This window comes from Pseudochaenichthys georgianus, chromosome 12, assembly GCF_902827115.2.
Source record: "Pseudochaenichthys georgianus chromosome 12, fPseGeo1.2, whole genome shotgun sequence".
Taxonomy (NCBI): Eukaryota; Metazoa; Chordata; class Actinopteri; order Perciformes; family Channichthyidae; genus Pseudochaenichthys; species Pseudochaenichthys georgianus.
Genome location: NC_047514.1, coordinates 20,754,325 through 20,767,410, shown reverse-complemented (window position 1 = coordinate 20,767,410; position 13,086 = coordinate 20,754,325).

The following is a 13,086-nucleotide window of genomic DNA, read 5'->3' as shown; positions in this document are numbered from 1 at the left end:
TCAACACTAGCCGTGTTAACTAGCGCAGCCTGGACATGCAGCCGCACGTCCCGAAGAAACAGCCCCATGAGGTAGAAGTCGGGTTCTTCCATACCTAGCAGGTCGTGTATCGTCTCCGTGTAGTCGGAAGGCTTGCTGTCTTCCACTGCCGAGACGATGCGTGAATGGCGAGCGATGTCCTCAGCCATTCCGCATGGGGTGCACTGAGCCTCAGTCCGTGTGCCCGTGACAGCCACGGACGTCTCCCAAAAAAAACCGGCATTTCGAGAAAAACTGAGTTTTTCCCGCGTTCGGGAGCCTGAGGCATGTACTGCGAATCTAGTTCAACATACCCCTGATATACCGCACCAACTGCGTAGTCCGATGTGTCTGTGGTAATGGAGATGGGAGCCGTGGATGATGGGTGCGCCAACAGGGCCACCTGAGCCAACGCGGTCTTGACCTCTGTAAAAGCAGACTCAGCTTCCGCCGTCCAGTCGATCGCCTGGATGGGGGTCGTACCCTTCAAAGCCTCATACAGCGGCCGCATAATGTGGGCGGCCCGGGCGATGAAACGGCGGTACAAAGTCACCATCCCCAGGAAATCACGGAGCGACCGGGCTGTGAGCGGGCAAGGAAACGCCGCGACAGCCTCAACCTTCGCCGGCAGGGGTGCTGCACCGCCTTTGGTGACGCAGTGTCCGAGGAAGTCAATGTCAAACACCCCGAACTGGCACTTTGCAGGATTGATTATCAACCCGTGTTGGCTGAGCCTCGTGAAAAGGGCTCGGAGGTGTGACAGGTGCTCTTCCACCGAAGTGCTGGCGACGAGTATGTCGTCCAGGTAGACTAACACAAACAGCAGGTCCCGCAGCACCGAATCCATCAGGCGCTGGAACGTTTGAGCGGCGTTCTTGAGCCCAAAAGGCATCCGTAGGAACTCGAAAAGTCCAAACGGCGTTGTCACTGCCGTCTTAGGAACGTCCAGGGGATGCATGGGCACCTGGTGGTATCCGCGCACCAGGTCCACTTTAGAAAACACCAACGTACCAGCCAGATGTGCTGAAAAGTCTTGAATGTGCGGCACCAGGTAGCGGTCAGGTGTCATGGCGTCGTTGGTAATCCCCGCACGGGCACCAACCGCCGTTCTTCTTGGGAACGACGTGTAGAGGAGAGGCCCAAGGACTGTCAGAACGGCGGACGATACCCAGGCGTTCCATGGTTGAAAACTCCGCCCTCGCTACTACAAGCTTAGAAGGGTTCAACCGCTGGGCCCTGGCGTAGACTGGGGTACCTTCGGTGGTAACGTGGTGCTCCACCCCATGCTTGGTGGTGAGCGCGGAGAAGGTGGGTAGCGTCAGGTCTGGAAATTCAGCCAACAACCTGAGAAAAATGTCCGCTCCCGACAACGAGCCCGACAGCCCGTCGTACGCCGCCTTGCCAAGTGTACACACGAGGGAGGAAAACGTCAAGGCATCAACCAAGCGTTTATTTTTAACGTCCACCAGGAGTGCGTGAGCACATAAAGTCTGCCCGAGGAGGGGAAAAGAAATGTCTGCCGTCACAAAATCCCAGTTGAACCGCTGTCCTCCAATACACAAACACCCCGAACCGCTTGGTAAAAACACTCCTGTGTCCCCACGCCGGCTTGGTACCGTCACGTCCAGCCTCCCCCAAGTCTTCTTAACTGTAGAGGGGGCGCCGAGCGTCACAGCTAGCACCTCTACACCGGACTGCTGGGTAGCCAGGAAAAAATGGTCAGCCTCTTCAGCCAAGGCACGGGGCTCCGTAATGGACGTGTTGGCTAGCGCCGTCTGAACCCGGGAAGGCAAGTTGCGCAGGAACGTCTCAATGAACAAAATCCGGGGATCTTCCCCCCCTAGCAGATTTAGCATTTTCTCCATTAGCTGCGATGGCTTGCTGTCTCATAGGCCTTGAATGTATCTGGCGGGTATCTGGCGGGCCCTCTCCTTAGCAGATAAGCTAATGGCGCGTTTTCCACTGCAGCGGGTAGCTCGCTTTAAGCGTGCCGAGCCGTGCGGGGCCCGTTTTTGGTTGCGTTTCCACTTGGCCTAGTACCGGCTAGCGGGTCCTAATTCTGGCCCCATAAAATCGTGGTTCTAGGGCCAGGAACAACCAGGCTGAGTATGCTAAACTAGAGAGAGAATAGCTGGCAAGGGGGCTACAACTACAACAAGATGAACATATTTTACCGTGATTTAATTGTAATACACGTTTCAAAATGATGCCGAAGTAACAACATACTGATACCGGTTAGTAAAAACCATGAATTAATGCTTTGACAAGTCTGCAGACAGACAGCAGGCGAATAACCCTTTTAAAATGCGTGTTTTCTAAATGGAGCTTGGCTAAGCTAACATTATATATGCTCCGCCCGTCCACACTCACAACAACGGCCTATACAGAAATAAATAAACCAGCGACTGTATTCGCCATGACACAGGCAGTCTGTGGTTTGTACTTGTTTAACTTTTGTCTAGTTTCTGAACAGATATGAAGAGCTGTGAGCTCTGAGTGCTAAGAGCTAACGGCTGTGTTGTTTTTCTGGGGCTCTCATTGAAGATGACGTCACGGCTCCGCCTACACTGCGTTACTATAGTAACTACCTCAGTTCCTAAACTGTAATGGAAGCGCAGCATTAAAGTGAGCCGAGCCTAGAGAGGCGAAGTTCCTCCCTTTCCGGGAGCCTCCATGGGACCCCGGAAGCGTAAAATTATACATTGAAGTCAATGGAGAGAGAAAGGTTATCTTTTGATCCCGTTTGAATTGTGCCACGAATGACACATATGATGTTTGTCAATTTAAAAGAATATTTTGCAAGTCAAAAAAATTAAAATGTGTCGTAAAACTGTGAAGTTACACATTTTTTTGTGTGAAACCGCTCAGTGAACTACAGGTCTCTTGGTCTCGCACAATACGCGTCACCATCACAAAGATGGCCGTCACGTTAGCAAATGTCACCTGTTTCTTTCAGAATGAGAATAAAAGTATAAAACGAGGTGACTACAAGTCTGGACAAGTTGAGAGCTGTACATACACGAAAGGGGAGTTATTCGGTTCTGTAAGAGCAGCGGGACCGGCTTTACAAGATGTTGGTGAGTAATATGAGTGCAATGTGTAACGTTAATGTCAGCTAGCTAACATTAGCTAACAAGGTACACTAACGTGTTTTGTTTCAGTAACTAGTGTTCTCCTTTAGAACTTCGTGGTCTGTGTGTGCTGTGGATAACATTAGTGTTCACAAGAACAAGGTATACTCCCGTGTTTTGTTTTAGTTGCTCTTCAGATTGAAACGGCCAGTTTTATATCGACTATACTGTATGTGTGATCTCCTTTTACATCTCGTTGTGTCATTTGAGTTTATTTGCTGTGTGTAGATTCAAGGGTTTTGGTTATCTTGTCAATTTGTTTGGTTATCCAGGCACAGCTGTGCGTGACTCCCTCGGGTACACTGGTATGTGTTTTCCTAATGTAGAGAGCATTGATTAATTAATAAACTACACACTGAGTCTAGATCCTGACCAAATCCTTTTTTATTGTTGATCAAATGTTTTTCAAAAATGTATTCATACACATTTAGAAAAATACAATGTACAATCACAACCAGTACAACACACATTACAAAAAATACAGAAAAAACAAACAATAACAACAATCAGACAAAACTATGGAAAAATAACCCCTCCCACCCCCAGATGCGGACCATCCTTGTATTATTGCTCATTCAATCTATTATAGCATGCTAACAAACATGGTACTTTCTTTATTTGTACAGATCTGCATGGGAGACGATGGCGCGATGCAGAGCGCTGTCTGTGATTGTGCACGGGGGATGTACAAATGCAGCCACGCTGCAGCATTGACAATATGTGCCATGTGGCAGATCAGCTCCACAGATGTTGAGTGCCAGTGGAGGAAGCCTGGCACTTCCAAAGTAGTCCAGCCGGTGTCTCAACTTTACCAACAGTGAGAGGAGACATACAACCCACTGGCCAGAGACATCGCCACTCAGGATGTAGACTGGTTCAGGTCTGCACTGAGGGGCGCACAGTGTGGCATGGCATGGCTTTTGTCACCTGAGCCAGAGCCGCGGCCTCAACATCAGGCCATTGTCACCGTGCCGGAGCTGGTGAAGGGGCATGGGGGTCGGGGGCTTGAGGCAATTCTTGCCTCAATGCGACTGAGCAGAGACCAGCAAGCTGCCATCCAGACAGCCACCGGAGGACAGCGGACAAAGTGGCAGTTACACAGGCGGGGCAGGTTGACAGCCAGCAAGTTTGGTTCTGTGCTGCGGTCGGGACTTTCATCCACTCCATGCGCGTCCCTCATGAAGAGGGTGCTCGGGGGGTACAACTTGGACGGAGTCATGGCTGTCAACTGGGGGTTTTTAAACGAGGCCGAAGGGGTGAAGGCTTTTGTGCAGGCCTCTCAGGAGACCGTGTTCGAGTCTGGTCTCTTTGTGAGTGAGTCGGTGTTTTGGGAGCATCCCCCGATGGACTTGTGCAGCCATCTGCCCTGCTGGAGGTGAAGTGTCCACCATCATTATACATGATGGTGTATATAGGATATATATATTTGTATACATATCTGTAAATTGTATAATTTTATTTGATTTAAAAGTATTTTTGATCTCTGTCTATAAACACAAACTGAGTAAGATTGACAATAAAGTTGATATATATATATATATATATTCTTTATGAAAATAGTTGACTGTTGGAGAAATGAATCCAAATGAAACGTTGGACTGAACTACAACTACGCCTTTAAATCTCTACGGACTGTTTTTCAGTGGGATGGCAAGTTCCTATCTTTAAACATGTATTAGTTTTTTCTCAGAACAGATTTGATTTTCTGAAGTTAATTTAACTTTGCCGACCATGTAAGGTCATTATTAAAAAGGTACAATCAATTTGTTTAGGGTTGAATAAAATAATGATAAACATTTCATCTGGATAATTTACTGACAGAATAAGAAACTCAATGATGCTCTACTCACCTGTTCCTTTTTATAAAGTGAAACAGTTTAAACGATAGATTTTAGTAAATTTAAAAACAACCTTCTCCAAAAGCTATCAAGGAATATACCGAATACTTGTTTTAGAACTTTATTACATATTTTTATATAAATAGTTTGAGTGATCCATAATTGACAGAAGCTTGTGTTTACACTGACCTGTCACTCATATATTAATGTCTTTGTAACTTCAGTAAACCACTACCTCACTCATTTCTTTCATCACGGTTCAGTAAACTAAGTGACACATGAACCAGTTTAATAATTATAATAACGTAGGATTGCAACTCTTTGAAACTGTAGGTGGCTCTTAAAAGAGCCGTTGTATTTGGGTGTGCTGGTCTCAGGTCAGTCTAAGCCCTCTCTCGCGGATGCAGCTGGATGTCCTTGGGCATGATGTTGACCCTCTTTGCTTGGTTCATCTTACTGGGGGCAGCTACATGGATGTCGGTGCAGTCCACAATCATTGTGCAGTTGAAGGCAGAACTAGAAAATGCATTTCTTGCAGAAAATGCGTGCGAATGCTGGAAACTGTGAACATTTATGGCTGAATTTAGCTGAAAATGCAGAAAAAGCTGAATATGTTATTAGCTGAATAGTAGCTGCTTTTAGCTAAAAAAATGCAGAAAAAGCTTAATATTTAAAAGAAAAGGTTTAAAAAAAGGTGTAAACAACTACGTGTACAACTACGCCCCAATGTCCTGAAATAGCTGAATAATGTAATAGTTGAATGGTTTATAGCTGTAATTAGGCTGAAGGAGTTAGATATTAGCTGTAAGTAGTAGTGAATGAATGTTTACAAACACCTGTGTGTGGTGTAAACCCAGAGATCAAAGTTTAACATGATGACGACTTAAGACCATTTACCAAATGCAGAGAGAGAGAGAAATTCAGTGTGTGTGGTAGAGAGAGAGAGAGTGTGTGTCTGTGTGTGTGTGTGAGAGAGAGAGTGTGTCTGTGTGTGAGAGTGTGTGTGTGTGTGTGTGTGTGTGTGTGTGTGTGTGTGTGTGTGTCTGTGAGTGAGATATAGTGTGTGAGAGAGAGTGTGTGTGTCTGTGTGAGAGAGAGAGGGAGAGAGAGTGTGTGTCTGTGTGAAAGAGAGAGTGTGTGTCTGTGTGTGTGTGTGTGTATGTATGTGTGTGAGAGAGAGTGCGTGTGTCTGTGTGTGAGAGAGAGAGAGAGTGTGTTAGTATATGTGTGTGTATGTGTGTGAGAGAGAGTGCGTGTGTCTGTGTGTGAGAGAGAGTGTGTGTCTGTCCGTGTGAAAGAGAGAGTGTGTGTCTGTGTGTGTGTGTATGTGTGTGAGAGAGAGTGTGTGTGTGTGTGTCTGTGTGTGTGAGAGAGAGTGTGTGTCTGTGTCTGTGTGAAAGAGAGAGTGTGTGTCTGTGTGTGAGGGAGATAGATAGAGAGAGTGTGTCTGTGTAAGAAAAGGTTTAAAAAAAGGTGTAAACAACTACGTGAATAGCCCCAATGTCCTGAAATAGCTGAATAATGTAATAGTTGAATGGTTTATAGCTGAAATGAGGCTGAAGGAGTTAGATATTAGCTGTAAGTAGTAGTGAATGAATGTGTACAAACACCTGTGTGTGGTGTGAACCCAGAGATCAAAGTTTAACATGATGACGACTTAAGACCATTTACCAAATGCAGACAGAGAGAGAGGAATTCAGTGTGTGTGGTAGATAGCTGTTCAGTGTGTGTGGTAGAGAGAGAGAGAGAGAGAGTGTGTGTCTGTGTGTGAGAGAGAGAGTGTGTCTGTGTGTGAGAGAGTGTGTGTGTGTGTGTGTGTGTGTGTGTGTGTGTGTGTGTGTGTGTGTGTGTGTGTGTGTGAGTGAGAGAGAGTGTGTGTGTCTGTGTGTGAGAGACAGAGAGGGAGAGAGAGTGTGTGTCTGTGTCTGTGTGAAAGAGAGAGTGTGTGTATGTGTGTGAGAGAGAGTGCGTGTGTCTGTGTGTGAGAGAGAGAGAGTGTGTTAGTATATGTGTGTGTGTGTGTGTGAGAGAGAGAGAGTGTGTCTGTGTCCGTGTGAAAGAGAGAGTGTGTGTCTGTGTGTGAGAGAGAGTGCGTGTGTCTGTGTGTGTGAGAGAGATAGAGAGAGAGAATGTGTGTGTGCTCTGATTGGATTATGTGACTCACGTGTGTGTGGCTCCAATCTGCCAACATCAACACCATGACAACCATCTGCAGCACTGAGTCCCCTAAGAATGCTGACAATTTTGCCACCTGTTCAAAAACTATGGCTCCCATAAAAAAAAATGACCAGACCCTGAGCATCAGGGAACCCCAATGAACTGAAATATGTTTGTTTTTTTGGTTTTGTGTGTAAAATGTGGAGATGGGAGCAGTTTGTCTAACTCTAAAGTGTACTTGTCCCTGCTGGGAAGAAAGATCCGGAACAATTTAACATGGCAATCAATTGGGAGCTAGCTGGACTTTTTCTCTCTTCATGCCCTCAAGAGGCATTTTGTTTAATATGTTTTCTTAATGTTTTCTTATTTTCCAAGCTAGGAGAGGTTTTCCTACGTTTTCCATGAAAAAATATGTCTGAGGAGTGTAGGGTTTTGGAATTATGGCAAGTTTAAAACATTTTTGGGGGAGAATTTCAGGCACCGCTGCACTCTGTTTTGAGATCAAAGCACTCTAGAGTTAACGAGCTGCTCCATCAACTGTAATGTTAAGATCTGGAAAAGGCCTCTCTGTTAAGCTCCAAACTAAATTCAATATCTCAAAAAGTTGAAAAGATATCAAATATATTTTATACAAGTTTTATAGCGGAAGGTATTGTGATCATTTGAAAGTTGGAATGAAGTGTCTGGCTGAAATTATTTGGAAGGAGATGCATTTGGCGCAAAGTGTAGGAAAAGTGGATTTGAAGGCATCTCCCATTGACTTCAATGTTACAAAAAGAGTTTAAAAAGCTGAATATTTCAAAAAGTATAACATTTTTTGAAAAAGTTGAAGGTTTCCCATCGATTCCTGAACAGGCTGGATAGTTTAATATTTGAATGGTTTCTGTAGCTGAAAGTAAGCTGAAGTTATGGAGAGCTAAAGTATTGGCTGATTTGAAGGCTCTTCCCATTGACTTCAATGTTAAAAAAAGAGTTTAAAAAGCTGAATATTTCAAAAAGTATAAAATATTTTGAAAAAGTTGAAGGTTTCCCATCGATTCCTGAACAGGCTGAATAGTTTAATATTTGAATGGTTTCTGTAGCTGAAAATAAGCTGAAGTTATGGAGAGCCAAAGTATTGGCTGAAATAATAATAAGAGGAAGAATAAAGTTTTTTTGAAGCACTATAGTGGAATGCTGTAAACAGCATTCGCACTAATGAATGTATTATTGACTCCGAATGAAGCAGAACTTCATGTCATACAATACATTGACTTTATTTGTAATTGTGTAAAAAAATAAAGCATTGATTAGCAAGCAGGACCTGCAGGAACAGAGCACGGTGATGGATGGAGCTGGGAAGAGAGAAGAATAAAGAAAACAGATCAACTTTATTATCGGATATTAAAAATTCAATTTCAAAACAAGTTGCCGCTCCTACAGTTTTCTAGTGTGTAAAGATGATTTCACATGACCTATGCACAATATCACACTCAATACATGTGTGTCTCTGGGGGGTGCATTGTGCCTTTGATGTATATAAATAATATACCATAACCAAATACTATTACGTACAGTGGAAATCAGGTTGCCAGAGCAGGTCAGTCCAGTGTGCATGTTCCTCAGGGTCTCAGCAGTTACAGGTGAGGTAAAGGAAATAAAAGAGAAAAAGGTCAGTAACAACACTTTAAAGTAACAACACTTTGAATAATTATCTCTTTTAATAATGTTCTATCAGTAATCACTCAACTACTGTCTTTCTAACAAACAGATTGACTCACTATCATCACAATGAAACACGTCCAGAAGAATGGACCACAGATGGAAATTAGCTATTAGCTATACTCTGGCATATTGCATCTCTTCTCTTTGCTGAGATTAATGTTTTTGTATACATGGTCCTTCTATAAATAAATACATGTCATGCAAAGCTGCCTGCCTGCCTTCCTTCCTTCCTTCGACTCTCCCTGAACTGCCTGATCTTTTAATGTTCAATGTTAACCATTTGAGCAGATAGCATTAAGTAGAAAAGATCGCAGATGCTAATCTGCCGTTAGCCTACCTCCCGCCCCCTTAGCACCTGGCGATAGGCTCCTCTTCAAATGTTTCACAAAATACTTAACATCATGACTACTCTTACTGTTTAACATCTGGGTTCACTTCATGTTAAGGCTAATACAAATGACAAGGCTAAGTAATGTGATGCTAACTAACGTGCTCGCTACTAGCTATGTAGCTAGCTTGACTGTGTTCCATGCACAACATGTGTATTACCTGAGATCTCTGATCCAGCGACTCCTGGTCCTTTCATCAGACGGGAAGCGATAGAACGAGCTATGATCTATAAGTATGATCACTTATGTGATTACAACCTGGTACAAAGCACACAGGCATCTTGTAAAAGTGAATTTATTTTTAGCAATCTCTTATTTATTGGAGGGAATAAATCAGTTATGAGATCTTCTTCTTCGCTTTAATTACGAGTCGCAACCACTTGGAGCATTATCGCCTGTGACATCACTTACGCGAGCCAGAATGGGATTTGGGATTTGTAGTCTTTGTAGTCGCGTATTTTTCATAGTCTTATATTTCAACAGTTTTACGACAAAATGTGACTTTTTTGACATGGAACTTATTGTTTAAGATTGACAAACATCATATGTGTAGTTCGTGGCACAATTCAAACGGGATCAAAAGATACGTTTTCTCTCTCCATTGAATTCAATGTTAATTTTTCGCTTCCGGGGTCCCATGGGCCGGAAGTAGATGGGCGTGACTTCGCCTCTCTATAACGGCCCGTCTACACTACAGCGTCGAGAGCGTCGAAAGCTCCAAGCAGCTCCGAGCTGCCCATTCACTTTCAATGGGGTGACGTCACGTAGCCGCGCTTTTTCGCCGAACTGAATTGTGGGTAGCCGAGCGAGGCGTCTCAGGCGACCAGAAGTTGAACATTGTTCAACTTCTGGTCGCCTGGACGCCGGAGTAGCCAGCGCCAGCCAATCAAATCCCGTTTCCCAAAATCTGACAGCTGAAGCGCTAGCCAATCAAACCGCGTCTAAGCTGGGAGAGATATCCCGCCGTTCATTTCTATATTTTCAAAAAAAGTCGGAGGAGAAACTAACTATCGCCGTAGCGAATCACCCGGTTTTGTATGACCAGACCCTCTTCACCTCCCGGGATACAAACCGGAGGAACCAGGCATGGAGGGAGGTGGCAGAGACAGTGGGGGAAACTGGTAGGTTTTCGCCTGTTTGGGGAGTTTATATATATATTGCTCGCATAAAATCCCCGGGGGGGCGGGAGATTCATGTGATTGGTTGTTGGCCGTGTTGCTTGAATAAAATCCCCAAGCTCCAGACACGCCCAGCTCCAAGCTATTTTTGGAGCTGTAGTGTGGACGCTCCATAAGGCCTAACCAAACCGAGCGAGGCCTGCAGTGGAAACACTGCGGTCAACTCAGCCGTCTCTCAAATTTGCTTGGTCAAATGAGCAGCGCTTCATTTTTGAGTGCGCGATTAATAGCGTATTTACGGTAATCGCAGAGAAGTGGCGCTGACCCTAGTACAAGTGTTTATGCTATATTTGATCAATCAATCAATGATATTTGATGATGAGGGATAAAATGATTTTTAGCCATAAGTTCTTAATAAAAATGGTACTGTTGGACTCAGTACATGTTAGACTACTACCAAAAATACAATCAAGTACTTTTACTGTGTACTATTTGAGTAATACTCTGTCAAACTCCCCTCCAGAGTACAATAATGCATGTTTTCTGCCCTTTTTGATGAGAGATCCAATCATTTTTTGCAATGAGTTCTTAATAAAATTGGTTATGCTGAATTCTGTACTACTTGGACTACTACCACGAGTACAATCAAGCACTTTTACTGTGTACTTTTTGAGTAATACTTGTTTAAACTCCTGTCCTGAGTACACAAAAGAATGTATTCTGCCATGTTTGATTTGAGATAAAATTATTTTGTGCAATAAGTTCTTAATGAAATTCGTACTGTTGGATTCAGTACTACTTGGACTACTACCAAAAGTACAATCAAGTACTTTTACTGTGTACTTTTTGAGTAATCCCCTGTCAAACTCCCCTCCAGAGTACAATAATGCATGTTTTCTGCCATCTTTGATTTGAGATAAAATGATTTTGTGCTATAAGTTCTTAATGAAATTGATACTGTTGGATTCAGTACTACTTGGACTAGTAGCACAAGTACAATCAAGTACTTTTACTGTGTACTTTTTTAGTAATCCCCTGTCAAACTCCCCTCCAGAGTACAATAATGCATGTTTTCTGCCATCTTTGATGAGAGATAAAATAATTTTGTGCAATAAGTTCTTAATGAAATTGGTACTGTTGGATTCAGTACTACTTGGACTACTACCAAAAGTACAATCAAGTACTTTTACTGTGTACTTTTTGAGTAATCCCCTGTGAAACTCCCCTCCAGAGTACAATAATGCATGTTTTCTGCCATCTTTGATTTGAGATAAAATGATTTTGTGCTATAAGTTCTTAATGAAATTGATACTGTTGGATTCAGTACTACTTGGACTAGTAGCACAAGTACAATCAAGTACTTTTACTGTGTACTTTTTTAGTAATCCCCTGTCAAACTCCCCTCCAGAGTACAATAATGCATGTTTTCTGCCATCTTTGATGAGAGATAAAATAATTTTGTGCAATAAGTTCTTAATGAAATTGGTACTGTTGGATTCAGTACTACTTGGACTACTACCAAAAGTACAATCAAGTACTTTTACTGTGTACTTTTTGAGTAATCCCCTGTGAAACTCCCCTCCAGAGTACAATAATGCATGTTTTCTGCCATCTTTGATGAGAGATAAAATGATTTCGTGCAATAAGTTCTTAATGAAATTGGTACTGTTGGATTCAGTACTACTTGGACTACTACCAAAAGTACAATCAAGTACTTTTACTGTGTACTTTTTGAGTAATCCCCTGTGAAACTCCCCTCCAGAGTACAATAATGCATGTTTTCTGCCATCTTTGATTTGAGATAAAATGATTTTGTGCTATAAGTTCTTAATGAAATTGATACTGTTGGATTCAGTACTACTTGGACTAGTAGCACAAGTACAATCAAGTACTTTTACTGTGTACTTTTTGAGTAATCCCCAGTCAAACTCCCCTCCAGAGTACAATAATGCATGTTTTCTGCCATCTTTGATTTGAGATAAAATGATTTTGTGCTATAAGTACTTAATGACATTGGTACTGTTGGATTCAGTACTACTTAAACTACTACCAAACGTACAATCAAGTACTTTTACTGTGTACTTTTTGAGTAATCCCCTGTCAAACTCCCCTCCAGAGTACAATAATGCATGTTTTCTGCCATCTTTGATTTGAGATAAAATTATTTTGTGCTATAAGTTCTTAATGAAATTGGTACTGTTGGATTCAGTACTACTTGGACTACTACCAAAAGTACAATCAAGTACTTTTACTGTGTACTTTTTGAGTAATCCCCTGTCAAACTCCCCTCCAGAGTACAATAATGCATGTTTTCTGCCATCTTTGATTTGAGATAAAATGATTTTGTGCTATAAATTCTTAATGAAATTGATACTGTTGGATTCAGTACTATTTGGACTAGTAGCACAAGTACAATCAAGTACTTTTACAATAATGCATGTTTTCTGCCATCTTTGATGAGAGATTGTACTCTGGAGGGGAGTTTGACAGGGGATTACTCAAAAAGTACACAGTAAAAGTACTTGATTGTACTTTTGGTAGTAGTCCAAGTAGTACTGAATCCAACAGTACCAATTTCATTAAGAACTTATAGCACAAAATCATTTTATCTCAAATCAAAGATGGCAGAAAACATGCATTATTGTACTCTGGAGGGGAGTTTGACAGGGGATTACTCAAAAAGTACACAGTAAAAGTACTTGATTGTACTTTTGGTAGTAGTCCAAGTAGT